We start from the raw sequence: 26,277 nt of genomic DNA on the forward strand, positions 1-26,277 counted from the left end.
TCTTACACATTATTCTGTCACCTCATTATTCCTCTTATCTGTCCCTCCCTTACCAGTTGCAGTACTATAATTACAGGTCAGTGGGGTCATTTGACTCAAGGACACATATTTGACAGCATTGTCATAATTTTGAATAAAAAGATTAAACATGTTTATTCGGGGTACCTGGGTTACTCAGTCATTTGGGTGTCTGACTCTTGATTTCAGCTCAAGTCATGATCTTAAGGCTGTGGAGTCGAGCCCTGTGATGGGCTCCATGCTCAGGGGGTAGTCTGCTTGAGATTCTCTCTTGCCCTCTCCCTCTGCCCCTCTCCCTGCTTGTGTGCTTTCTTTCTCTCTCTCTTTCTCTCTTAAATATACAAATATTAAAAAACATATTTACTCTTTACCTTTTGATAAGTTCCTCAATATTATCAACATATGTCCTGCAATAATTTTTTCTTGCTCTTGAGATAGTTTCATAATGAATACCATCATCTCACTAGTTTTTCTTTTTGTTCCACCTTAAAAATATTTTTTTGTATTATTACCATCTATTCTATATACAAAGAGTCCTACTCTTACTTTCTCATTATTATCTTATTTACTTCACTTTGTATGCATTTTTCTCAATCTCTTTCCTATTTATGCTTCCTTTTATTTTCTTAAACTATTTCCATTTACCTTCCCCCATTTTTATGTCCTTTCAATGAACATTTTCCTTATATCATATTTTAACATGTCACCTCTGTGATATCTTGAGAGTAGGCTTCTAGTTCTTGTATCTTACCACAGTTTGAATTTTTCTTGTTTCTAACAGGACTTGGATTATTTTTATTTTATTTATTCAGTAGTTCAGGGATTTTTGAGAAAGGAGTATCAGTTATGACCATAGCATGATTAGCAAAAGATGCTATTTTTTCATTCTCTAGTATGCAAGCTCAAATCTTATTGTAAATAAATCTTATCTATTGTAACTGGCCCTTTTTTTTTCTGAGTGATTGTTTTTTCAGACTTGGTGTAGCCCACACAAAACAGTCATAAAAACAGTTTAGTTTGATACATGGGACTCATACCTAGGGTAATAAAGTGATTTGTAATAGTGGTATTTAGAGTAAGAAATAGAAAACAAGCATAGAGCAAAGGCATTTGGGTGGCCTGTGCTAAGTCTTGAAGGCATTATTTTCCTACCCCAAGTCATGATAGCTCATATTCCTCTAAGTATGGCAGTCTAGTCTAGAAGGAATTAGCAAAGGAAATTGGAGGCCTGCCTTGTGTATTTTATGTATAGAATCAACTTTCACTATAACAATAGAAATAGAGCAGTAGACGCAGTTGATAAACTTCTGTAGCAAAAGCAGGAAACCTGTATCATTGAGAAATTACAGAATTATAGAGAAATAACAGAGAATTACAGAGAAATAACAGAAATAACAGAATATCCCTGTTAATGCTGGGAGTTAACCAGACTTGCATGGAACATGAGGGAACAAGACTGAAAGTTGAACCTTAACACTCAGCAGTCTCCTGGCAGACTTCTCACACATAATTTCTTGAGGAAGGATTCGATCTTCACTTACACTTATGTATTATTCACAAGTACTATTGAACAGTGTTAGTTAACCTGTAGTAAAATGTATGTAATCTGTTGTGTGTTTAGTTTTCCTAATAAATGGTTTTTTCCTTAAAAGTGTCTTGCTTTAAATAGTTGCTTTAGGATTAGCATTAGAACACGTCCTGGGTGAACATTTGCTATTATTTTCCTGATTGAATAGGGCAGTTATTACCTTATGTCTAAAAAGCATGTTTGATCTGTATTTTTGACATTTATTGAGTTTCTTATTCTTCTAATCCTGAACCTTCCAACCCTGATATTTAGTTGACACCAATTTTCAGCATCATCGTTGTCTTCAGGATTTCAGCCATATTTATTTGTATGCAATGTGCCACTTTTGATCTGTAATCTTATTTCTTCATCTCAAATTAAATCATTCTTTCATTCGGAGTGCCACACACTGTAGGCTTCTTGAGCTTTATGCTATTTTTATTACATGTCCAGCTTTACATTGTGTTATCCCCATAGTTTTGAGAATTTATTTAGTCTTGAGGCCTTTTTCCTTCTCCTCAGACTCCTGTTGTTGTAGTTGAAAAACCAAACAAACAACCTTCTCATTTTTTTTCTCTTCTAAGACTTTGGCTCTGTATATATTGAACGTATTTTTTTCAGTCTTTGTTTTTATCTTATCCATTCATTTCTCTGGATGCTTTTTTTTTTTTTTAACCTCCCAAGAACTGAATTGCCTCTTTTGAGGGATTTGTTCTCTCTTCTTTCCTTGGCAGAAGCCACCATTTCCTTGATGTTATATATATATATATACATGTTTTATATATGTATATATATAAAATATATATCATATAATATATGTAAATATATTATATTAAATATATATTATATAAATATTTATATATTATATAAATATATTAAATATATATCTTATATATTATATATTTTTTATATATATATATATATATATACACACACATATACTTTTTCTAGTTTCTAAAACTATATCCGTTCCTAAATGAAAAGTTCAAGGGGAAGAGAAGACAACTAATTAATGTTTTCTTTTTAATGGCACATTCATATACTGGAACATATTAATACCAGTTTGTATCCTCTCTTTTGCTCATTGTTTTATTCCTGAAACAATTAAAGGAAGTTAGAATTCTGGGTAGTTCACCATTTACCTTTTTTCAGTGGTCTCATCCCTTTTCTCCACTCAGAAACAATCTCTAAAATAAATTAATCTTTCACTGCCAATTTGGAACACATATCAAACTTCTTCCTTCCTAGAACTGAATCCCTGCACATCAGCCTTTGGAATCAATCCTCGTTGAATTACTAATCAGAGACTCCACTACATAACCTCTTACCCACCAGGATCCTGAGCATTGATCTCCTTCAAAAGGCTCCTGCATGCTGCCTCCCCTCATGGAAATGGCAAGTAGCCAAGATTGCATTCTCTTTTCTTTCTCCAGTTCCTAACCAGTAAAGAAGACAAGAATATTTTCTATTTCCTTTGCTCTCTAAATCTCCCCAGTATCCCACTATTTTTTTGCTTCTTTGCTGCTGCTCTGACTTACCATTTTAATGCTCTTCTGAGTGTATTCATTTGTAGCTTAGAGTTGGCATTACTTAAGAAATGGGAAAAAGGAATTGGGGTTGGGGCTGGAAATATGGACTATAGCCTGTTTGGGAATTTACCTCTGTCCTTATTACTGGCCTTTCATCCTCCCAGTAGAGTATGGTATGTCTTTGGCTCACACCTTTCCTCTCCTTGCTTGCTAGCAGTGCCACAATATTTCCCTGATGACTTCTCACAGAAGAAATTTGCCGTGCTTCCCAGGTGCAGGTGCACATGATAGGCCTCATTTTAGAGGTTTTGCACTGAACATGAGGAGACCTTAGTGGCAGCCACTTACACAGCTGTAATTAAGGTTCAGGTCTCTAGACTCAGGCCTAACTTCAGCCTCTTTCTGCTGCACATTGTGTTCTAACTAGGCAATCTTTCCAGCTTTTGTCGGGTCCTGCTTCACTCAGCCCTAAAAGCTGGGACATTTTCTTCAGTCGTACTCTCTTTCTTGGTGATCTCATTCAGTTCCATGTTAAATACCATCTATATGCTAATGACTCCTAAATAGAAATCTCTTGATTTGATCTCTCCCCTGAATTTGGTTTCATTTATTTTTCTTTATTTTTCTTACTTGACATCCATCAGGAAATTTGATAGGCATTTCAAACTTAGCTTGTCCAAGATCTTCATGCCCTTCCATCTCAAAAACCAACCTCTTCCAAGCTTTCTCATTGTGACAGTCAGCCAGCTGGCTTTTGCTAAAAACCTTGGAGTCAATATTATCTTTCATTTAAACCATTTATTTAACTTATCAGTTGATGGTGTTTGCCCAGCTTTCAAAATATATCCCAGATCTGACCATTTCTCCCATTGTCATCCTATTACAAGCCACTCTTTTCTCAGCTGGTTTGTTACAGAAGATTCCACGCTGGTCCCGTTGATCCCATTCTTACTTGGTACAGTCTGTTTTCCACAGAGCTGCCAGAGGGGTCCTTTTAAAGAGAAGTCAGACTGTGGCACTCCTCTGCTCAGAGTTTTCTCATAGCTACACAGCATATTTTTAGGTCTTCCAGATTCCCTGGGTTGCTCTGAGCACCAGCACAGTGGGTCACTGAGTAACTCACTGATTGCATCTACTCCCTTCTCTCCCTGCTTTACTGTGCTCTGGACCAGCTCATCAGCTTTTCCTCAGGTTGCCAGGTGCACTGGGCTTCTTTGCTGCTGCTGCTTCTGCTTGGAATCACATCAAGATGTTTGCATTATCTTCTCTTTCACTTCTTCAGATTTCTGCTCAACTATCACAAGTATCTTCAGAGATACTTCACCACATGGATTAGAAACTGCAGCTCTCTGCCTCAGCACCCCCGTTCATTTCTCATCACAGTCGTTATCACTCCCTGACTCTGTATTTGTATTGCCATTTTGTTTTTGGTCTGTTTATCTGTGTATTTTTTGTTTCCTCTACTAGCCTGTAAGCTCTGCGTGACAGATTATGACTTCTGTTCCCTGTTATGTGCCCATTGTCTAGAATAGTTTCTAAACCCTAAGAACAGCTTAAGTCAAACTCAATAAATATTTGTTCACTCAGTGACTGGTGGTGGATACTAGAGGCCAGGCCATTTAAAAGGGCCCAGATCACAAGAAATCCTCTGAAGGAGTGATCTCACGCTATACACTTGACTGTGGTTGAATATACACTGTAAAACTATGTAAACCAGACTTCTTTGGGGCGGATAGATTTAACTTCAAATAGTCTGTCTCATGTTGACTGTTACTATTGTTTTGTTTTTCTAAGTAAGCACATGTTATCTCTGACTACATCTTTATTGGGACCATACTAGAGGCATGGTTCTGTACCTTTCTGTTCACTAACTCATCTGGTCTTCACCAGAAGCAAAAGGTGCACTTGAGCTTCAGTGACTTTCCCAAGGCCAGATGATTGGTCACTGGTGGAGGCAGAATTTGAACCTTAGAAGCCTGACAAGAGAGCCATCCTCTCAATCATGATAGCTCTGCTTCCTAGTCTCATATTATTTCTTGTGTCCCATTTTTTGTTTAGAAGATATGTTTATCATGCCACAGTGTCAATGCAACAATGCCCTCAGAGGACTGACAGACCATTCCATATTTATGGAAGTATTTGGTCCTATGACATTTTTCTTCTTAAGATTCAACAACCCATTAATTTTGCACCTTTAGAACAACCTGCCCCATGTGCTGCCCAGCAAATATTCTTTCCACTTGTGATCATTGGAAAATAAGAAACCATGTTCTGGTCCTCTCTCCAACACTTACCTTGCCCTCCTTCCCCTAAGAACTGGTTGTTCTCCATGTTCTGCAGGCTGCTCAGTCAACCGGGTCACTGCGATGTTCCGTATGCTAAGGACACTGGAAGCAGGAGTCATGTTTGCACAATTAGATTGATAAGCAGATGCTAAGCCGATGTGACACAGCTGCTACTGCTGAGCCAGGAAAAGCAGGTCAAGGTTATCGGGAGAAAGTGTGACACTTGCCCGTAGCTGGGAGCAAAAATATCCCCATGTAGTGTTTTCTTTCCTAGTTTCTCTCTTCAGATTCCTTCTTGTCCTTTCTTTTTATTTCTTTGTGTCTCCTCTGGTTTAGAGGGTTGTGGTAAAAGACTCACAGTGAAGTCACCGGACATCTAAATGAAGGCCAGCTATAAGTCAGCTGCTTTGTCTTTCTAACATTAGATGCATTATTTGATCTCCCAAGTGGATCTGTGCTTTCAAAACCAGATTCAAAGATTAACAGGGACCATTTGCCATTGATTATTTGATTCTGTTTATTTTTAATACATGGCTTCACATCTGAAACACACCGGATATCTTGTACTAATGTGTTGGATACTCATGGCACATCTGCATACATGCAGAGGAACAAGGGAGTCTGATTTCTTGTTGCCATTTTTCATTGAGTCGCATTTATTGGTGGCTAAATTTGATTATTCATCCAGAAGAACCTGTTTCCCCTAAGGTCTTTTTTAGCTATTTCTGTATAATTTTGAACTGAATATGATTTAATTAGATGAAAACAACCACATGAGATGAACCAAGCTTAAAACTAAAGCCATTTAAAAATTATCATCTTCAGATAAAGAATACCTCAGCATCTACTGGTAGCTCACAAAACTGTACCAGGCAGATTGCCAGTGGGTAGATGATGCCACGTCATTGTTTGGGATTATTCTAATTGTTGATAGTGGAGTGGCCGCTCATGGAAAGCCCACTTCACCTCCAGGAACCCTCATCCCCTTCTGACTAGGCCCTGTGCTCTGCCTGGAAATCTTCAGACTCATCAAAAATTTGAGGTTCTCTGCTTCAATTTTATTTTATTTTATTATTTCTTAATTTGTTTCTATTTTGCCTTTCAGTCCCTTCAGCATATGTTATGTGGAGCATATAATGAATACTGTGTTTGAAGTCTTGGTTTATATTTGAGCCCTGAAACTTGTCAGCTGTGTGACCTGAGATAATTACTTGTCTCTCTGAACCTCAGTTTGCTCATTTGAGTAGGGAGGCAGCAGCGAGATAAAATCTATAGAGTACCTAGCATTATACACTTGCAATAAACAATAGCTTTTTAAAAATAATAATATTATTATTTTTTGTTGAACTAGTTTTAGTGCTACTGGTGATAAAACCACTCAAGGCAGAGAATGGTAAGTGGAGAATAAGTCAAAATGACTTTTCACCAAATTTTGCTTGTAAAAGATAAGAAATTTAAACAATCAGACAACCAACTATCATACTCAACCCAAAACCAGATGATGGAAAGGAAACTCTAGATCCTAAAATGGTAATATGTAGTTATAGGATTTAACAGTATATTTTTTAGGTAGCAACTATAAAATGGAAATGAAATAATGCCTACTGTGTGGGGTTGGTGTGCAAACAAAATTATTTAAGCCATGTAAAACTCTTAGAACACATAAGAAAAGAAGTTGGGTATTGTCATTAATGGATAAAAAGAAATTTAGAACTGGTGGAATACCAGGGATTATGGGGGGAGGTGTCTCCTTGGGTGGAAATACTGTTAAGTCTGATTGTGATATTTCTCAAGCTTTGGAGAGTGACTAAGTGGTCGATATCCTTAGGTATGTATAAATGTAGGTATGCATATGTATGCATGTATATATGTATATATCTATCTTTATATCTTCCTCCTTGGTGCATTATCTGGCCCAGGCCTCACATTTAGGGAATGCTTATTGAATGAGGGCATGAAGAAGTAGAAAAGTGACCCATCTTGTCTAATTCTGAGAGTTATTTGGTTGAGACCGTATCATTCTGGTGCAAACTGAAATTCCTTTGTTTTCATCCTCACTTTGCCTACCTACCCCATCTTGCCAGGCACTGAGACCCTAATCCAGGCACAAAATTATGCAACCTTTCTACCCCTTTTCACCACAGAAAGCATTTTTCTGGAAGCGATCTGGGTTCACAAAGTCCTGAGCCTGCAGAGGCCAGGAAGGGAGTAGAAAGCATTGGGTGGAAGTAGACTATGGGTACCCTCAGAAAGCAAGGTCAGTGAGAGCAGCCACCTCATCTGTTTTTTCAGTTGTGTCTGTTCAGCACCTGGAACAGTGCCTGCACACAGCCCTTTATGGATAAATATTGGTCGAAGGAATGAATAAATAAATGCTCCGTGCAGGCTGACTATTACAAGGCAGCGGCCAGGTCCTAATGTTGTCCAACGCTTAGATTTCTAAAGATAGAGCATAGAGTCTGCTTTTATGTGGAATCTCTTGGTCTCAAATGTTGTCAACAAGTTAAAAATGTTAAAGCACTGTGTAGGTCAAACAAAAACATATCTAAGAGGAAAATTCAGCTCATAAACTCCCAGTTTTCAACCTCTGCTGTTAGTAGTAGCTTATGTAGTGTTTTGCCATCTTCTCTATAGGCTCACTTTAATTACTGCATTCCTTCTTCATATGTGCTGGGTAGTTTAGACAGCATTATGTCCATTTTATACAGAAGGTCACAGAGACTCAAGAAGTTAATTGACTTGTTTAAGGTCACAGCACTGGTATGTTATGGAACTGGAACCCGAATCCAAGTTTTTTGACCTCAAATCCTGTGCACATTCCAGAACATCATTCTGATTATTCTACCACATGTCCTTTGGGAGCACAAGGTGAATCATCAACTATGTGCTTTTGCTCACAAATTTGGGTTTCTGTTCTTCTTAGGACTGTCTAGCACTCTCTTACTCATGTTTCTCTCTCTGTGTTCCAACCAGTCCGGTCCAAGCAACTAAAATGCAATTTTTTTTTTAAAGATTTATTTTATTTTATTTTATTTATTTGAGAGAGAGAGACAGTGAGAGAGAGAATGATCGAGGAGAAGGTCAGAGAGCGAAGCAGACTCCCCATGGAGCTGGGAGCCTGATGTGGGACTCGATCCCGGGACTCCAGGATCACGCCCTGAGCCGGAGGCAGTCGTCCAACCAACTGCGCCACCCAGGCGTCCCTAAAATGCAATTTTATAATTGTAATTACAATAAAGTTACCTCCACTTTGGCATTATTAATTCACAGGTAGGCCCATTTCTTTTGTTGTACACCTGTCTGTACAGATAGCAGATGTTAGTTTGAATCATCGAGAACTTACAGCTCTTTTCATTTGGATCTAGATTTGGTTGCTGTAAAACAACCAAAATAATAATGTTTTAAGCAAGATAAAACTTGTTTTGGGGTGCCTGGGTGACTCAGTTGATTAAGTGTCCGACTCTTATTTTGGGCTCGGGTCGTGATCTCAGGGTCGTGAAATTGAACCCTGTGTTGGGCTCTGTACTCACTGGAGTCTACTTGGAGTTCTCTCTCTCTGCCTCTTCCCTCCACCCCCTGCTCGCTCTCTCTCTAAATAGGTAAAATATTAAAAACAATGCTTCCTCCCCCCCGTCTACTGAAGATAAATAGTCCAGAAAAGCTATGATCACTTTAAGGTGGCCCAGAGCTAGACATCTTCTGTTACGTGCTTGTTACTCTTGCCTGCTCTGTTATGGTCTCTCACAAATATGTTCATATAAAGTCACAGGGACAGAAGAAGGAGATGAAGGGACCACATTCCCTACCTCTGATGGGCATGAAGTGGAGGTTGCACACACTGCCTCAGCTCATAGCTTACAGGCCATAACTGAATATCATGGTCACCTAGTTGTAAGGGAGTAAAGAGTCTAGTTTCTATCTTTCCTTCCTTCTTTCTTCCTTCCTTCCTTTCTTCCTTTTTTTAATCTGAATGGCTGTGTGTCCAGCTGAAGATTTTATTACCATATAAAAAGAAGAAAATGGATATTGGAGAACAACTTGTCATTTCTACCAGAATAGCTAGTGGTTAGCTAAGCATTAATGTGTTATTTAGTGTTTAAGCAGTGTTTTCTATCTGATTGGGTATTCCTTGATTCAGACACTTGGTCCTAGTTTGCTTTTCATCTGCAGAATGTAATGTGAATAGTAGACATTTGTTGGATGAATGTTTTAATACATAAAACTGAGATGCTAGCTGGATAAGTATTAAGATTCCTCTCTGAATTCTTTGCAAATGATCGGTTATCTTTTGAAACTTGGAATTTGCAGGGAGTTGTCAGGACTTGTAGTTGATAACTGTTGATAGGGGTCCTTGAATAGGAATTCGTCAAATTAGTCTTTGGAGCTAACCCCTATTCCCTCCAAATCTCACATATCTGGTTGAGCCAATTACTTTGTATACCTCCTCACCCTCTGTTTAGTTGGATGGTGGCATTGATGAACATCCTGAAAATATTCCAGCATAATTGTATTTTTTTCCTATGGCTGCTGTAACAAATTATCACAGGTTTAGTGGCTTAAAGCATCAGGTTTTTTTTTTTTTTTTTTTTTTTGTCACAGTTTTGGAAGCCCGAAGTCTGAAATCGGTATTACTGGGCCAAAATCAAGGTGTCAACAGGTTTGCATTGCCTCTGCAGGCTCTAAGGAAAAACCCATTCCTTCTTCTGGCTTCCAGTGGCTTCTGGATTGCTTTGACTCACGGTCGTATCACTCTAGTCTCTGCTTCTGTTATCTCACTGCCTTCTTCTCTTCTGTGTCACATTTTCCTCCATATTTTTCTTGTGGTCTCAGTTAGGGTCTGCATGGATAATCCAGGATCATCTCCCCATCTTAAAATCCTTAATCACATCTGCAGAGTCCTTTTGCCATTGATAAGATGACATCCACAGATTCCACAGTTTAGAACATGGGTATCTTTTGGGGGAGCCATTATTCTGTCTACCATGGTAATATTATTGCCATGAGAAGCAGTGGCTACTTACTGAACTTACACTGTGTGCCTGACATTGTGCTATTTTACGTACTTTATTTAGTGTTAGCTTTTCACAAATTTTACTTTCCCGGAAACTAAAAGGTTCAGAGAGACTGAATAAATCTGCTCTTGGTCACCCAGCATGTTCTGCCTCCTTTTCCCCCTTCCTTCCCTAAGCCAGTACCAAAATGAAATTAAATGTTCCATCAGCTTAGAGCAGCAAGACAGAATACCTCCCTCCCTGTTGGCACCACCAGGTCAGTTTAAGTAGTATATCTCCCCTTGCTTCTAACTTGCATGAGGCCCTCTGTGATTCCTTTTCCCCTTCAGGGGGGCCTTAATGTCCATTTTGTCCTCATCTCACCTGTGTGCAAAATTTGGCATCTAGGACAGGGGCCACATGCCCATGTGACTTTAACTTGTCATAATTTACTCATGGGGCAGTTGGGAGTAGCAGTTCCCTTCACATAATTGGGTCCAGAACTCTTCTGGACCTTGGCATTACACAGTTGGGTTACAGATGTCGTGAGAACAGGTTCTTTGGCAAGATATTGAGTATTCCTGCGTCTGGTCTCAACCAGACATAGCAGGAGACTGGCTTTTCCAGGGGATTTTACTGCTTTAGGTTCTGGTCCAGACTGGAATCAAGTAGTGAAACAACTTCCAAGTCAACATTTAGAATGTTAGTGAAAAATCTTAGTTCAATATTAAGTGTATCAATAGCTGAATTGGGGGGATGGGGTGAAGAGAAGATTGGGAGGAGTTTGGGCTGCATATTTCTCCCTTAGTTATCCCCGCGTGAAGGCACCTGTTGGAAAGACCTGGCTGGCTCTGTTGTCTGATATGTGATTTCCCAAACAGTTATGTGCAGAGGTAGTGGCTGGCCAGCTCAGCTCTCTTGTTGCTATACTAATGTGGTAGCTTAGCCATTTGGAGTTAATTGTTAATCAAGTTAGACATCATCTGCAATACTATTCTGAAAGGTAGAAAGGCAAAAAAAAAAAAAAAAAAAATCCAGTATCTCATTACCTTTGCATCAAAATGCTCTCTAAAATTTCTTGTATAATGGTCATGGAAATGGCAGGGATGGGACTATTACAAGGCCTATCTTCTGATTTTGGTTTTTATTTTCAAATAATTTTAGGACCTAAAATCAGCTGAGAAGTATCCGCTGCATCCTGGACATTGGCAAGGCTGGCTTCCAGCAGCACCTTGTGTGTGACACTCATTTTGCTACTAAGAGAAGCTACTTAACAAACCAATTGTCAACAGGGGGAGATGAAAACACAATAGTTAATCAGGTTTTACAAGGTCACACGTCTAATGCGAATTGTAAAAGGACTCCATTAGTGCCTTCTTTCCCTTGTTCTTGAGTGTAGCCTTTTTCTAAATTAGGGCTCACCACTTTGGATCCCCCCACAAGATAGCAGTCAGTTAATAAAGATTTGAAGTACTTTTTTCCTTACTGAGGGCCCCCTTTGGAGCCTATTAACACCCTTTTTTTATGGCAAGCAGAGCAAGTAGCCACCTCCTGACATGTGTTGGCACTTTCTAAAAGGTCATTAATGCTCCATATTTCAGAGTATAACAAACCCAGAAAGGCTCTCAAGGAGCCCAGCAGGGGGTAAAATAAAAACAGTGAGCAATTTACAGAGCTCTCTGTCTCACCTAGGTGGTGCATGCTAAACGAGAGAGAGAAAATTAGGGCACCCCCCCCACCTTGAATTTGCAGGGATTCGCAGGATCTGGGGAGTTTCCAGGTAAAAGCTAGAAAGTCTAGTTCTTAAGAAATAGCCTTCATCAAATATTTGTGTTGTAGAAAAACAGCATCACAGTAGTTCCTTTTTCCTGTCTTTACTCTTTAGAAGAAATTTTCTGCATGGGTAGACATTTTTTGCCTTCTGATTACCTCTAAAGCTCTTTTGTGGTTTTTGATAACCTATCACATTGAAATTGGAAACTGATGGGCAAATTTGGTACTTCATTTTATTTTCAAATTTTGGAGATTTTTCTCTGTTCTGGATATAAACTCAATCACATATTTTCTTTTTTTTTTTTTTTTTTGATTTTGATTTTTTTTAATTTATTTTTTATCTATTTTCAGCATAACAGTATTCATTATTTTTGCACCACACCCAGTGCTCCATGCAATCTGTGCCCTCTATAATACCCACCACCTGGTACCCCAACCTCCCACCCCCCCCGCCACTTCAAATTTTTTTTTTTTTTTTTTGTTTGTTAACAATTGTATTTGGTGCTACAGGTTTTTTTTTTTTTTTTTTCATTTTTTTTCCCAATTTATTTATTTTCAGATAAACAGTATTCATTATTTTTTCACCACACCCAGTGCTCCATGCAAGCCGTGCCCTCTATAATACCCACCACCTGGTACCCCAACCGCCCACCCCCCCCCCCCGCCACTTCAAACCCCTCAGACTGTTTTTCAGAGTCCATAGTCTCTCATGGTTTACCTCCCCTTCCAATTTACCCAAATTCCCTACTACTCAATCACATATTTTCTGATGGAGCTTCTTGAATTTAGCATGTTGCTAAAACTTGCATTTGACACTAGATTGATGGGTTTATTTTCTGTTTTTTTTTTTCTTTTTTGAAGTATTTATTTATTTAAGTGCTCTCTACACTCAACATGGGGCTTGAACTTACAACCCTGAGATCAAGAGTTGCACATTCCTCCGATTGAGCCAGCCAGGTGAATTTATTTATTTTAGAGAGAGAGAGAGAGCAAGGGATGGGCAGAAGGAGAAGGAGAGAGAGGATTCCAGTCTCTTTGCTGAGCATGGAGCCCATCATGGGGCTTGATCCCATGACTTTGAGATCAGGGCCTGAGCTGAAATCAAGAGCCAGCTGCTTAATTGACTGAGCCACCCAAGTGCTCCCCACCACCTATTTATTTTCTTAAGTTCTATGTGAAGATGTGAGAAGGAATATAAAAAGTTTTTAAAAATAAAATTTGTAGTGTTGTCACAATGTATATCTAAAGTTCACATATATAAATCTTTGAAGAGCTGACAAGTCAGTGACCTTCTTGTGCTCTTAAAGATTGATACCACACCAAATAATGCACAAAACGCCTTCTTGTTTGCACTGTGGTTTCCCCAAAGGATAGAAGGATCAGCACCACTGGCTGTTATCACTGATGGGGTGTTCTTGTTCCTCCCATATTCTTAAATTTATTTTTGTGCATGAATCCAGCATTTGATAGTGAGGATTCTATTTAGAAGTGTTCTCTAAGCATTCATACTTTCTAACAATGATGAGAATGTACTTGGTTCATCCTTTACAGTTTTTCTGAGAATTTGCAAATAGCCTTTCATTCATAGATCAGGAAGGTAGCATCTCTTGACCCTCCACGAGTCACACAAGAGTATTAATGCTCTACTCTATTACCCAGCTGACTCCCACTGATCCCCACAGCCCTCAAAAAACTCTGTCAACTGTTGCTTAAACACACACCAGAGAACTAAGCTTCAGTAAGAGAAGTCAGGGTAGCCTCGGCAGGACACACTGGGCAGGATTGTCTGGCAACTAAAGCAAGAGAGACGAACACTGACCATTTTCTTATGTTCTTGCCTCATGCTGCCTAAGATCAAAATCCTGTTTTGCAAATGAGGTAAACCACTGCTTGGTTTGCCTTTAATCACGTGTCCAGCCCTTGACATAGAAGAAGATTTCTATCATTCTGGTAAGTCTCCGTGCTCATGTAACAGGGTGTCCCACCTAAGCCTAAGGGGAAGGTAGACTCTGGGGGGCTGGTGACCTTGCCCTCAACGAGGCTTCATTTGTTGTCTAAAGACCCAAGAGACTTCTGAGAAAAGACCATGGGTAGGATCAGTTACTGAGTCCAGAGATTTGCAGACATACCAGAAAGAACTGCAGGGCAAAACACAGCATACCAAACTAGAGAGAAGAGAAGAGAAGCCTATCTGGGCTTAGTATATGACTGCTACCTGAATCAACTTTGTCCCAGTCTCTCTGGCCACATGACTGTCCCTTATACCTCCTTTATTTAAATTATATATATATATATATATATATATATATATATATATACATACACACACACACACACACACTAGTTCTCATTCTGGGTTCTGCCAACAGTGCATGAATATTGTGAAGTGGGAGTTAAAGAGTAGAAAGTGGTTTTTCTCCAAGTAGTAAGAGGAGAGAACTGAGGGTTTGGATTAGTACCAGGACTATCATGTATGGTAGAGCAGGTTGTACACTGCACAGTTTCAAGCATTATCCTTCACATAGACTGCAAAGTGCATATACTTTCATGACTGCACTTGGTGGCCCCGCCAAGAATCGACATCAGCAGGGGAAAGAGGGTCAGCAGCATCCCAAAAGAGGGTCAGAGGTCTGAAATAGAGCAGCCATGATAGGGCACACAGTGAGGGCTGACCCTGCATGATGGTCAGGTGTTGACAATGCCCTGAAAAACCTCAGTGGTCTAGAGTGTTGGCCTGAAGAAACTGAGTTCTAGGAGATATTCCCAGAAGCTTCCAGAGATACTGGTGGCAGTGGTGGGAAGGGGCTACTAAAAGGTGGCAGAGGAACTGGCAATGGCTATGAAAATTAAGAGAAGCTGGGTATGTTAATGTGGGATTGTTTTGTAGGCAGGTGGCAAGATCCTGGAGTCTTTGTATTATTTGTGTAAATAAATATGAGTAATTTATTTTCAGACCTCAGCTTCATGGTTGAGCCCTGTTTGTTCTTTTTGGGACTTAAGCTTAGGAATTCCCTCCTTGTTAATGGGAAAAGTGCTTCTGCTTTGCTAAGTCCTGCACGTGCTCTCTGGCTGTGAAGGAGTGTGTACTCTACTGGCCAGGTAGTCTCTAGCATGCTGTGTTCATACTGAGTTGGCACAGACAGTACAGTGACGTGACATTAAGTGGACTGATGATCTGAGTTTTCCACAATAAACTGCCAGGAAGAAATTCTTGGCCATGGCATTTAAAGAAAAAAGAAAAATAATAACAAGATGATTTTTAAAAGACCCTCACTAAAGGGAAAAGTTCAGAATTTTTACTAAAATGTACACCCACCGAGGGAGAGACTGACCAGTGGAAAATTCTTTTCCTTTCAGCCTAATCATAACAAGATAGACATGATGGGAAACGATCATGAGGAGCATTTTGAAAGGCGGAATTTCTAAGTCCAAAGAGAAGTCAGTGTTTGGAAGGTCCTGTGACTCTAGCACTTCATAGACGTTGACAAAAGGCAGCTCCATGGCAAACTCCAGAGAGCCCCCGCTGGCCCAGAAGGGCTGCAGTGTGGGGTGCAAAGTGGAGCCTGGCCAACAGGATCTGCCTGGATTTTTACTCTTTTGTCAGTGTCTCCCAATGTCACCTCTTCCATACTTTGCTTGACCACAGGGTGTTCAGCAGTGTACCTGCTTTATCCTGAGCATTTATGGAAGGCTCTCAGAAATCAAGAAGCTTGCTTCCTTTCTTCCGCCTTGCCTTCCCTTTTCCTTTTCCCTTTCCCTTTCCTATCCCTTTCTGTCTCTCTCCTTCCTTCCTTCTTTCCTTCCTACCTTCCTTCTTTCCTTCCTTTTAACTGTCAGGAGGGTAATGGGAGGTAGCTGATGACAGATGATGAGGGGTAAGAAGAAGCGACTGGCTTCCTGCCTCACTTCATACCTTGATAGAACTAGTGAGCATTTATATGCCTGGGCGGCTCAGTCAGTTAAGCGCCTGTGTTTGGCTCAGGTCATGATCCCAGGGTCCTGGGATTGAGCCCTACATGAGGTTCCCTGCTCAGCAGGGAGCCTGCTTCTCTTTCTCCAGACCTCCCCTTCCCCCCAACTTGTGTTCCCTCTCTTGCTGTCTCTCTCTGTCAAATAAATAAAATCTTAAAAAAAAAAAAAAAAAGTAGTAATCAATATGGGGGAATGTCTGGTGATCAAGGGGAAAATATCTCTTTATTGGGTGACAGTTGCTTGCATTGATCATTCTGTACAAAAAAAAGTTTTATCCCAGAGATCTCTACTTAATCTGTGTGTACCTTTTCAAATTTGAAGTCGATTATAACTGCCTTTATATTATTAGGCTTATTTAAGTACTATTCATTATACTTTAAACATCATGTCCTCCTTTCCTCTTTATGCCCCTTTTCCAGATCAGGGTCAAAGGAATTCCTTCTATTTAAACTCTTTCAAATACTCCATTTGTGTCACCATTAAGTTTGTCTCGTATTTAGACCATAGCTTTTTCAAGCAAATTTTCTTTTCCTGCCGTTTCTAATTACTAGAAGAAGAGATGTAGCCTCCTGCACCATATTATTATGATCTTACAGTTTCATGCTCATTGTATCTATCGAATGGGATTTGTTCCTTTCTCTTGCTTATAAAGTTAACCGTGGAGCCCACTGAGTGTCTGTTCTAATTTGGAGCAATTGCTTTATGTATTGTCTCTGGTGCTGTCAACCTCTGATTCATTTTTATTGGACTTTGAGTCATTCCCAGAGATGGTTATAGCTCAAGGCTTTTTCTTTCTTGGATTTCACACTTACTTTGTTGGAGTGTATCTGTCTTCAAGTTACTTCCACAAAAAGGGTATGCAAGAGGTAAACTCTTTTTTTGTATAAAAGACGTCTTTATTTTCCTATTTTTTAAAAAAAAGATTGTGTTTTTTATTTATTTGAGAGAGAGAGAGTGAGGTAGAGAAAGAGGGAGAGACAGCATGAGTGGTGGGAGGAGCCGAGGGAAGGGAGAAGCCGACTCTCTGCTGAGCAGGGAAACTCATTCAGGTTGATCCCAGGACCCTGGAATCCCAGGACTCCAGAATCATGGCCAGAGCTGAAGGAAGACGCGTTACCAGCTGAGCCACTCAGCTGCCCCAAAAGATGTTTTTATGTTCCTATTACAGATTATTGATAGTTGGAAGAAATAAAGAGCAATAGGATCAAAACAACTTTTCCTAAAACCCCGAAGAAGCCACTTTGCTAGATAGAACCTCTTTTGGCATTTATTCTACACTGTGGCTTCCTCTTGTGTTTCTGCAAAACACTGCTTCCATGTACTGCCCATCTTCAAGGAATTTTTGGAGTCTCTATTTTTTTCCACTGTTAGGGATTTATTCACTTTTAAAGAAAACTTTTATCTTTTATCATCAATTTAACTATTTAATAGCAGCCCTGAAGAGGAAGGAGGCACCGTTGTATATTCTACTACGGTCAATCTACCATCCTGAAGAAACAAAACAAAACAAACAAAACATTAGCCTTCACCTGTTAAAGTGCAAATACCTTTGGGGTAAGGGTGAAAGAGGCAGCTGACCTTATCGCATGCATTCCAATAATCAAATTATTCTGAACAGCCCGAAAGAACAGTGAGTCAGAGCTGCACAAGGATGTATCAACAAGGCTTCAGAATACATCCTTATAAAACTAGGAAATGGAGAACAGATTCTTTGAAATTTGAAGGCTCACGGTGGTGGTAGCTAAGGTTTGATCCTAGCTGAGGCAGAATTACTTCAGAATGGAATTCCTGTTTAAGGGTTGCTATTGAATTTTTTGTCAGTCATGTCATATATCTGTTCATCTATGTTTATATCTATCTAAGTACATATACACATACACTTATATATACATATGTATACACACTATATATACACATACTTAAATATACACACAGGTATATACACACATATGGACACATATACTTATGTATTGTACATATATATGTGCATATACATATAAATACATTTATGTGCCATATATACACATATGCATATATGCATATAAATATATACACATATGTAAGTATATACAAAGACACACACACACACACACACACACACATAAGTTTGAGCTTCAGTTACTTCCATTTCAGATAGCCTTCCTTATTTCCTATCTCAAAAAAGGAGGTCTGGGTATTTTGTTAATGTCAGTCTTAAGGATTGCCACTTATGTAAAAACTTAGGGCATATGCCCCTGTGAACTTGGATGCAACCATTTTTTCTGGATTCTTCAACTCTCAGAAATGTTCAAACTTCTGACAAGATTGTGGCCACTCTGCCACTGAGTTTTTTTTTAATTTTTCTTCTTCCAGGCTTCATGGCATCTTAAAACAACACAACAACCACCACCACCACAACAAAACAGCAACAACAAAACAACAACAAAAACATCTTCTGAAGTTGGTATTATCATGTAGCCCTTCAAGTTGACCATACTACTATTTGAGATCAGAGTTCCTTTGGTTGTAACCCATCCACTTCTGATCTGCATTCACCCCAAAAGAATTTCAGGGAGTTTTGACTCTGAGTATATGTCAGTGAAGCTGGCTATTGACATACGTGGATTAAAGCCACCAAGGAAGGAGACTGTTGTCCCAGAATATCTCACCAACACTAAATCTTTACTTTGTTCCATTGTCTTAAATTCTACTAGTTGGGTTAATAAGGATTAGCTATTCATATTTAAATTGGTTTGAATGTCCAAATTTTTTTTTCTTCCATCTATCTTAGAAGTATTAGGGAATTGAAGTTTGGAGATAAATGGAGCAAAGAGGTCAGTGAGAAAGGAGACTCTAAGGTATGTGGGGACAAGCATGAGGTGCATGAGACGAAGGGAGAAGGTACCTAAGACAGCATGGCTTACTCCCAAGGCCATGTCCCAGTGTGCTTGCAACTTGACTTCTGAGAGCAACAGAATGATTCTGCCCATATAGCTGGTTCTGGCAGCCTTCTCCTCTGTTCTGATGATAGAGCAACATGGTCATTTTTCCTAAAGTTTACTGCTGTGGGTTTGAGGGCCTGCAACCCCAGATCCCAAAGTATCTGGGCCTTTTAAGCCCATGTAGCGCAGCCATGTTCATGCTGAGAATTCTCTCCTCAGCTTCCTCACAGCTGGAGCCATATTTGATCAAGTGATGACTCACTGGACTGTGCAGTCCAGTTTCCCTATAAGAAAGATAATGAGAAAGTGAAATGCCTGCAGGGGAAGGAGGATGAAGGTGGTTTTGGACCTGTTCCTGAAAAAATGAGGCAATATTTATCTTCTAGGCATTGGTTTGATGCTAGCTGGGGGAGACAGACATTATATCCATGCTTAAGAAACCTTGCTTTGTATGTTGGGTCCCCCCCCATTAGAATTAAGGAAGAGGACACTTTTGAGTTGCATGTGTTTAGATAGTTACAAATTGAGCACATTCTTGGTCAGGCCAGCTAATCTGGCCTCCTGGCGCAGTGAAAATTTGGAACCAGAACTCTGAAATAACACAGAATAAATAACCATGGAAGGATTGAGTGATGTCTCTTACGTGTCACTTTTAGTTAGCTTTTTCTCATCAGTCAGGTGGTATTATTTTTACTACATTAATAATTCATACCTCATTCTAGAAAATGAAAAGATTCATAGTTTGGATTAGCCAAAAGAAGTAATTTGGAGTTTGTGCATATGCAGAGTAAATTTGGATTGAGTAGCAATGAAAAAAGTATTAATGTTTATAGAATATGTTCCAATTGCCAGGTATTATTTACAGGCTTTCTACATTTTCTTTTTTTATTCTTCATTACAATTAGCAACAGCAGTAACACCTCTTTGAGAAAAGTATTATGATATTTTATAGTTAAGCAAATTGACTTTTGGTGAGCTGTGGTAAATTGCCCAAGGTCACTCTATTTGTAAGTGTTTGAGTTGCATTCAGGTCTGGATTTTCGTGACATCAAATCCAGGCTGTTTCTGTCATGTCATGGTGTCTCTGAAAATGATGCCAAAAAGTCTGTCTGGTCAGCAATATCTCTGTCATTGATCTGTCACAGGACCTGAACTTGCCCTCACTGAAAGATATCATTTCTAGAAGGCACTTACCACAAAGTGCATCCAGAGCAAGTATAGTGTGGGAGTCCTACTAATCAGCTCCTCAACCACCGCCCCTTGTGTTAGCTCAGTGATAGAGTCCCATAGAGCAGAAAGAGGCTCTGGTACAATTTAGCCCACCTTTTTTTTTTTTTATATATATATAAATGATGGAAAAGGGATGCAGAGAGCCTTGGGAAACTCAAAATTACATAACTTGTGTGGTTATTTATTTTTTTTAATCAGAAATCAGGGCGTTCAGGGAATGACACAGCTGGAACTTGATTTAGAGAGTGAGGAAGGGGCAGACATGTTCACTGTTAGGGGTCCTTCTCAGAGGAAAGCATTATGGTAAATAGCACATAGAGAAACTACAGACATCCATGGGATCTCTCTCCTGAGGATCTGGAGTGGAGGGAGCCCCCACAGTAAGGGGATGCCTACCACAGGAAGGGTGAACATTACAATTTTGCCAAAAACCAATCCTGTCAGAAAGCTTAGATCATTAGAAATGTTTGGGAAGGCATGTGCCATTGTTGCCTCTTTCTTGAGAATGCCTCTAGTCATTCCTTTTGGCATTTTGCTCAGAGTTGATGGAAGACTCAAACAATACTTTTAGAGAGCAGTTATAGTTTATGCATAGTTTGTAGGTCAAAGCTCAGAAACATCTCACACCTGAAAGCAGAGCCTCAGAAAGCAAGAGGCTAAATTCCCACCCCACCAAATATTTGGCATGTCAGGGTGAGCCCACCAGGCACTCACACAGACAGCTTCCACTGAATCTCTGATTCTGACTCATGGGGCAGCGAGGGAAATGGTGGGTCCTGAGAACGTGATAGCATTCTGACTGGAGGGGTCTGGTTTTAGGGCTCATATAAATATGATGAAAGCCTTATACCTCAAGCTTAAAAAAAAAAACAAAAAACCCAAAACCCAAAGGAACAAAACAAAACAAAACAAAACAAAACAAAAAAACCAAAAGCAGTTCTGGTTCCTGAAAGAGAGAAATGTTACCCTGCTCTTCTCAGCCTAGGAAATGGCATCGCTGGCACACTTGGCAGCTGTTCTGAGGAGAGCTGTGTGACCAGCTCTTCAGGCTAGAAGTGTACTGGTAACAGCATAATGATGTCTGAGAAAATCAAAGACCAAAGGAACAATTACAGTTTGGTAGAAACAAATATACAACCAAGCCCAACTTTGGGGTAATTTTTGAAAAGATGCCCTTGGGTCTTGGGAAGACATTCTGGTTATAGATTCTGGAGGAAAACCATAATCACGAGAGGGCATTCAAAGGATCCAATAACCTGTGGTTAAGTCTATGTGTGTGTAATTGTGATTAGCTGGTCAAGGGAGGGTATTTGGGATCAGCAAGCCAAGAATAACATGCCTGAGTATAGCAAAAGAACCGAGGTGTGGGTATGCTTTAGCTCAGACAGAATACAAAGTGGAGAAAAGGAAGAACTCATTTGTACGTCTCATGATAGAAACATCTGGTATTGTCTTGCCACTCCTGGGCACCTAGATTCCTCGGATCTCAGTTTCCTTTTCTGTAAAGATAAAAGCTGTGACTAGATGATTTTAAAGGTCTTTCCAGCTACAACATTGCATAATATAGCTGAAAAACACCTGCTGGGTCTTTGGAATATTTATGCAGGTCTTTTCGTTTTTCAAATGGTTGAGTATCTACTAGAAGGGCAGCCAGTTTGGTTGGTGCAGGGACTCTTGCAAAGAGTAACAAGTTAGAGCTCCTGCCATTAAGAAGTTGATAATTCAATGGGGTTAATGCTCTGAACTATATGTGAAATTCAGTGCGAAAGGAATATTCTGTGTGCTGTCCATGATGAGAGGTAAAATTATGAACACGATGATGGGCTGCATGGCCACAGCATTCACCAGTCTGAACTAATACACATGAAACATGTCGAAACATCCAAGGGACAAACTTCTGGATGCTGATTGAAACCTCAACTGGTCAGAGCAAGCATACTGGGGAAGGAAGGGCCTGGTGGGACAGTGGAGGAGTGCTCGGATTTGGAGAGGTAGAGAGGACAGACAAGGAAATGCCAGCTGGGGAAACTAGTATAATAATTAATAGAAGAAATATTCATAGTTTTTCTCAGAAGCACTGAGAGCTTCAGCTGTCCTCAGCCAAATGTTAACCCAGATGGTATATCCAAATTTCATAATTAACAGTTCACCCAGGCACCACAGGTGCTTAAGGATAAGTCTCATGTTATTTATTTGTGGGGCCACGGAAGGAGGAGAAGACCTAGGGGTGGGGAAGGAGGGTGGGTGGGGGCGATACCCTGGGGCCTTTTCCCAAGATGGGTGAGTTTGATTAGTTTCTGTTTGGTTACTCTTTCTGAAGCTGCATGTAGGTTTTCTCTCTGCATCCAGAAAAGGTGTCTGTCTGACCAGGAAGCCGCAGATGGAGTTCACAAGGCCAGCAGAGGCATATATACAAGGGCACAGCGCCTGGCACAGTGTTCTCTCTTATTCCTCTTGGCTGCTGAGACCAGGGCAAGAGAAGGTGGGAACGACTCAGCAGAAATCAATCACCATTTCTGCTGAAAACACAAGTCAGAGCGGATCCTGCATGGCTGATGGACATCAGGAGGGAAGTAAAGAGAAGTAGCACCCTCCACAATGGGCCCGGACCTCAAGTCATGCTGACTTACCTGTGAGATTGGGTTCTGCTTTCTGTACCAGCCCCTTCCTCAGAGGCACACAGATGGTTTCCGCCTTAAAGGCTCTAAGCAAAATTGTGTATTTATTAAAATTGAGCACAATTTATCATTTTTGCCTGCTTTTCCTTTTTGGCCCTTTCTCAACTCCCATGAGGAAAAGATTTAACTTGGGTTATTCATTCTATCCTGGGAGTTCTGTGTTTAAACATGGTCCTGCTTCTGAAGTAAGATAGTGGCATTGGGTCCCAGTCTCTTGGGTTTTAGATGACATTTCCTCCAGATACATGTTGGGTTGGCCTTTGCCTGGTCTGAAGGTTTCTGGCTGTTTGGTTGTTAGCTGCAGTGATGATGCTGTTGCTGTGTTGGAAGAAGAGATCTGTGCTCTTGATGACTTGCTACATTTTGTGGGCCCCCTCTCTGCCAGCCCTTGCTACACAGGTGTCTACATTGACTGAGCATGGCCAAACCAAAAGACCTTGAGAAGGGAATCTTGGATTCCTTCTGAGGGGAACTAAGGAGGCTTCTTACTTCCTTCTTTATTTCTACAAAGTACACTGAAATTAAAATAATTTGCCCCAGGTACTCAGCAAACTGGGCCTACATTTAGGCTAGAATATTAGTCTCCTTGTACTCTTCAAATCCATAGATTTCTACTTGTCTAGAATTTTGCTCCTTCATGGGAGGCAATATAGTACATTAATACATTGATTAAAAAAAATGGGCTGTGAGAATGATAAACCCAGAGGATTCAGATTCTTCTTTTTTTTCTTATTATTATCTATTTGAACTTGGGCAAGTAACTCATCATACCTGTGGCTCAGTGTGTAAAAAGCATAGTGCCTGTGTAATGTGATAATGATTAAATGAACTAATATTACAAATACTTATAGCAGTGTCTGAAAAACTAAGGATCCAATATGTGTTGCTGCCATTGTTATTGTTATTTTATTATTATTGTCATTATTGTCAGAGTATGATGGTATTCATATATGTTCATTTGTTTATCTTCAGAATGTTTATTAAGAATCACCTGTTAGGCAGGACACCAACCTCTAGGCATCAGAGATGATTAAGGCAAAATCTCTGCTCTCAAGAAAATACTCTTTGGGGCGCCTGGGTGGCTCAGTGGGTTAAGCCGCTGCCTTCGGCTCAGGTCATGATCTCGGGGTCCTGGGATCGAGTCCCACATCAGGCTCTCTGCTCAGCAGGGAGCCTTCTTCCTCCTCTCTCTCTCTCTGCCTGCCTCTCTGCCTACTTGTGATCTCTGTCTGTCAAATAAATAAATAAAATCTTTAAAAAAAAAAGAAAAATTACTCTTTCATTGGAGAGAAGAAATATAAAAACAGTGTGAGAAATAGAAGACATGGCGGGGAGGGGGAGGCATGGAACTAGATTAGGGATTGTCTTCTCAGTAGAGGTCACCCCTGAGCTGAGCCTTAGTGGTAAATAAGGCAGGGGTGGGACAGGCTTGTGGACACCGTGCACAAACACTTGGAGACAGAGAGACCATGCCACACGTGAAAGAACTGAAAGAATTGAGGGGTTAGTTTAACTGGAGGTCAGAGCATACGATAAGGGAGCAGCTCCAGATGACCTTAGAGAGGTTCAGCTTGGAAAGGCTCAGGCCACATTGTAAAAATCTTGTGTGCATGCCAAAGATAGCAGATTTCAGGACACTTTTATATGAAATTACAAAACTGGCCACTCTCCACCAGGGTCATAAGTCTTTACCAGCATTCACAGCTTGGTTAGTAGAAAATGTGCTGGGTTTCAGTGCCACCCTTTGCCACCCTTGTGCAGGGAACTCACCGCACAACCATGTGCAATGGCACAGAGAAGGGTATCCAGCAGGAAATGCATTAAGAGTAAGTGGGAGATTATGCTGAGTGAAATCAGTCAAGCAGAGAGAGTCAATTATCATATGGTTTCACTCATTTGTGGAGCATAACCAATAGCATGGAGGACAAGGGGCGTTAGAGAGGAGTAGGGAATTTGGGTAAATTGGAAGGGGAGGTGAACCATGAGAGACTATGGACTCTGAAAAACAGTCTGAGGGGTTTGAAGTGGCGGGGGGGTGGGAGGTTGGGGTACCAGGTGGTGGGTATTATAGAGGGCACGGCTTGCATGGAGCACTGGGTGTGGTGAAAAAATAATGAATACTGTTTTTCTGAAAATAAATAAATTGGGAAAAAAAAAGAGTAAGTGGGAGAATGAGTTTAGTTTTGAGCCTGCTGAATTTGATGTGCTGTTGGACATTTGAATAGAAATGTCTGCTATAGTTGGATATATTAACAATAATGATTAATGCATACGTATACTTTCTAGGTGCAAGATCTTTTTCTAATGAGATCTGTATCTGTAAACCGGGGTTTCTCAATCTCAGCACAATTGACCCAATGGTCTAGATAACTTATTTTTGTGGAGGTGGTCTTGTTCATTGTAGTATGTTTAAGTAGCATCCCCAGACTCTACCCACCAAATACCAGTAGCACCCACCAGTTGTTAAAGCCAGAATGTCTCCAGACATTGCCATATGACCTGTGAGGGGTGGGGGTAACCCCCAACCACCATGAGAACCACTGCCAGAAACTCACATCCTCACAACAGTTCTGTCATCTGCAAGTGATTGTTGTTATTCAGAGGTTAAGGACTTGTTCAAAGTCACATAGTGGGTAAGTAGCTGAACAAGGAGCACTCTGGCTTTAAGTGCCCTTGTAACCACTGCTCCATAAATAACATTCAGGAGTAAAATGGAGCCTGGAGAAAGAGATTTAAAAAAAATTAATTGTTTGCTTATTTATTTATTTCTTTATTTGGGGGGAGAGACAGCAAGTGAGCATGTGGTTGTGCACATGTGAGCATGGAGGGGGCAGTGGGGGGAGAAGGAGAGAGAATCTCAGGCAGGCTCCCCACTGAGCAGGGGACTCTTGATATGATTGGCCTTGATCCCAGGACCCTGAAATCACCACCTAAGCTGAAATCAAGAGTCAGATGTTCAACCAATTGAGCTACCCAGGTACCCAGGAGAAAGAGGTTTTAAAACTGTAGGCTAGAGTTGATGTCACAAGTCATTCAGGATACTGTTGGGAAAAGAAAAGGTTTCTATTATGAACCTGGGGAACATCATTATGTAAACAGGGTGAGGGGCTTCAAAACATGCTGAGTAGACATGATAACAGAGGTAAGAGAACAACCATGAGTGATGTGGGTTATCAGGCATTCCGAAGGAAGTCAGAGGTTGGGAGTGGCTCTTGGATTTAGCAGCAATGACGTCTTTGGTGAGCTTTGTGTTACTGTGGGAACAGAAGTGGCAGTCAGCTAGCTAAGTCTGAGGACGGGCATTAGAGTTTGG

Source organism: Neovison vison, chromosome 1 (assembly GCF_020171115.1).
Source record: "Neovison vison isolate M4711 chromosome 1, ASM_NN_V1, whole genome shotgun sequence".
NCBI lineage: Eukaryota > Metazoa > Chordata > Mammalia > Carnivora > Mustelidae > Neogale > Neogale vison.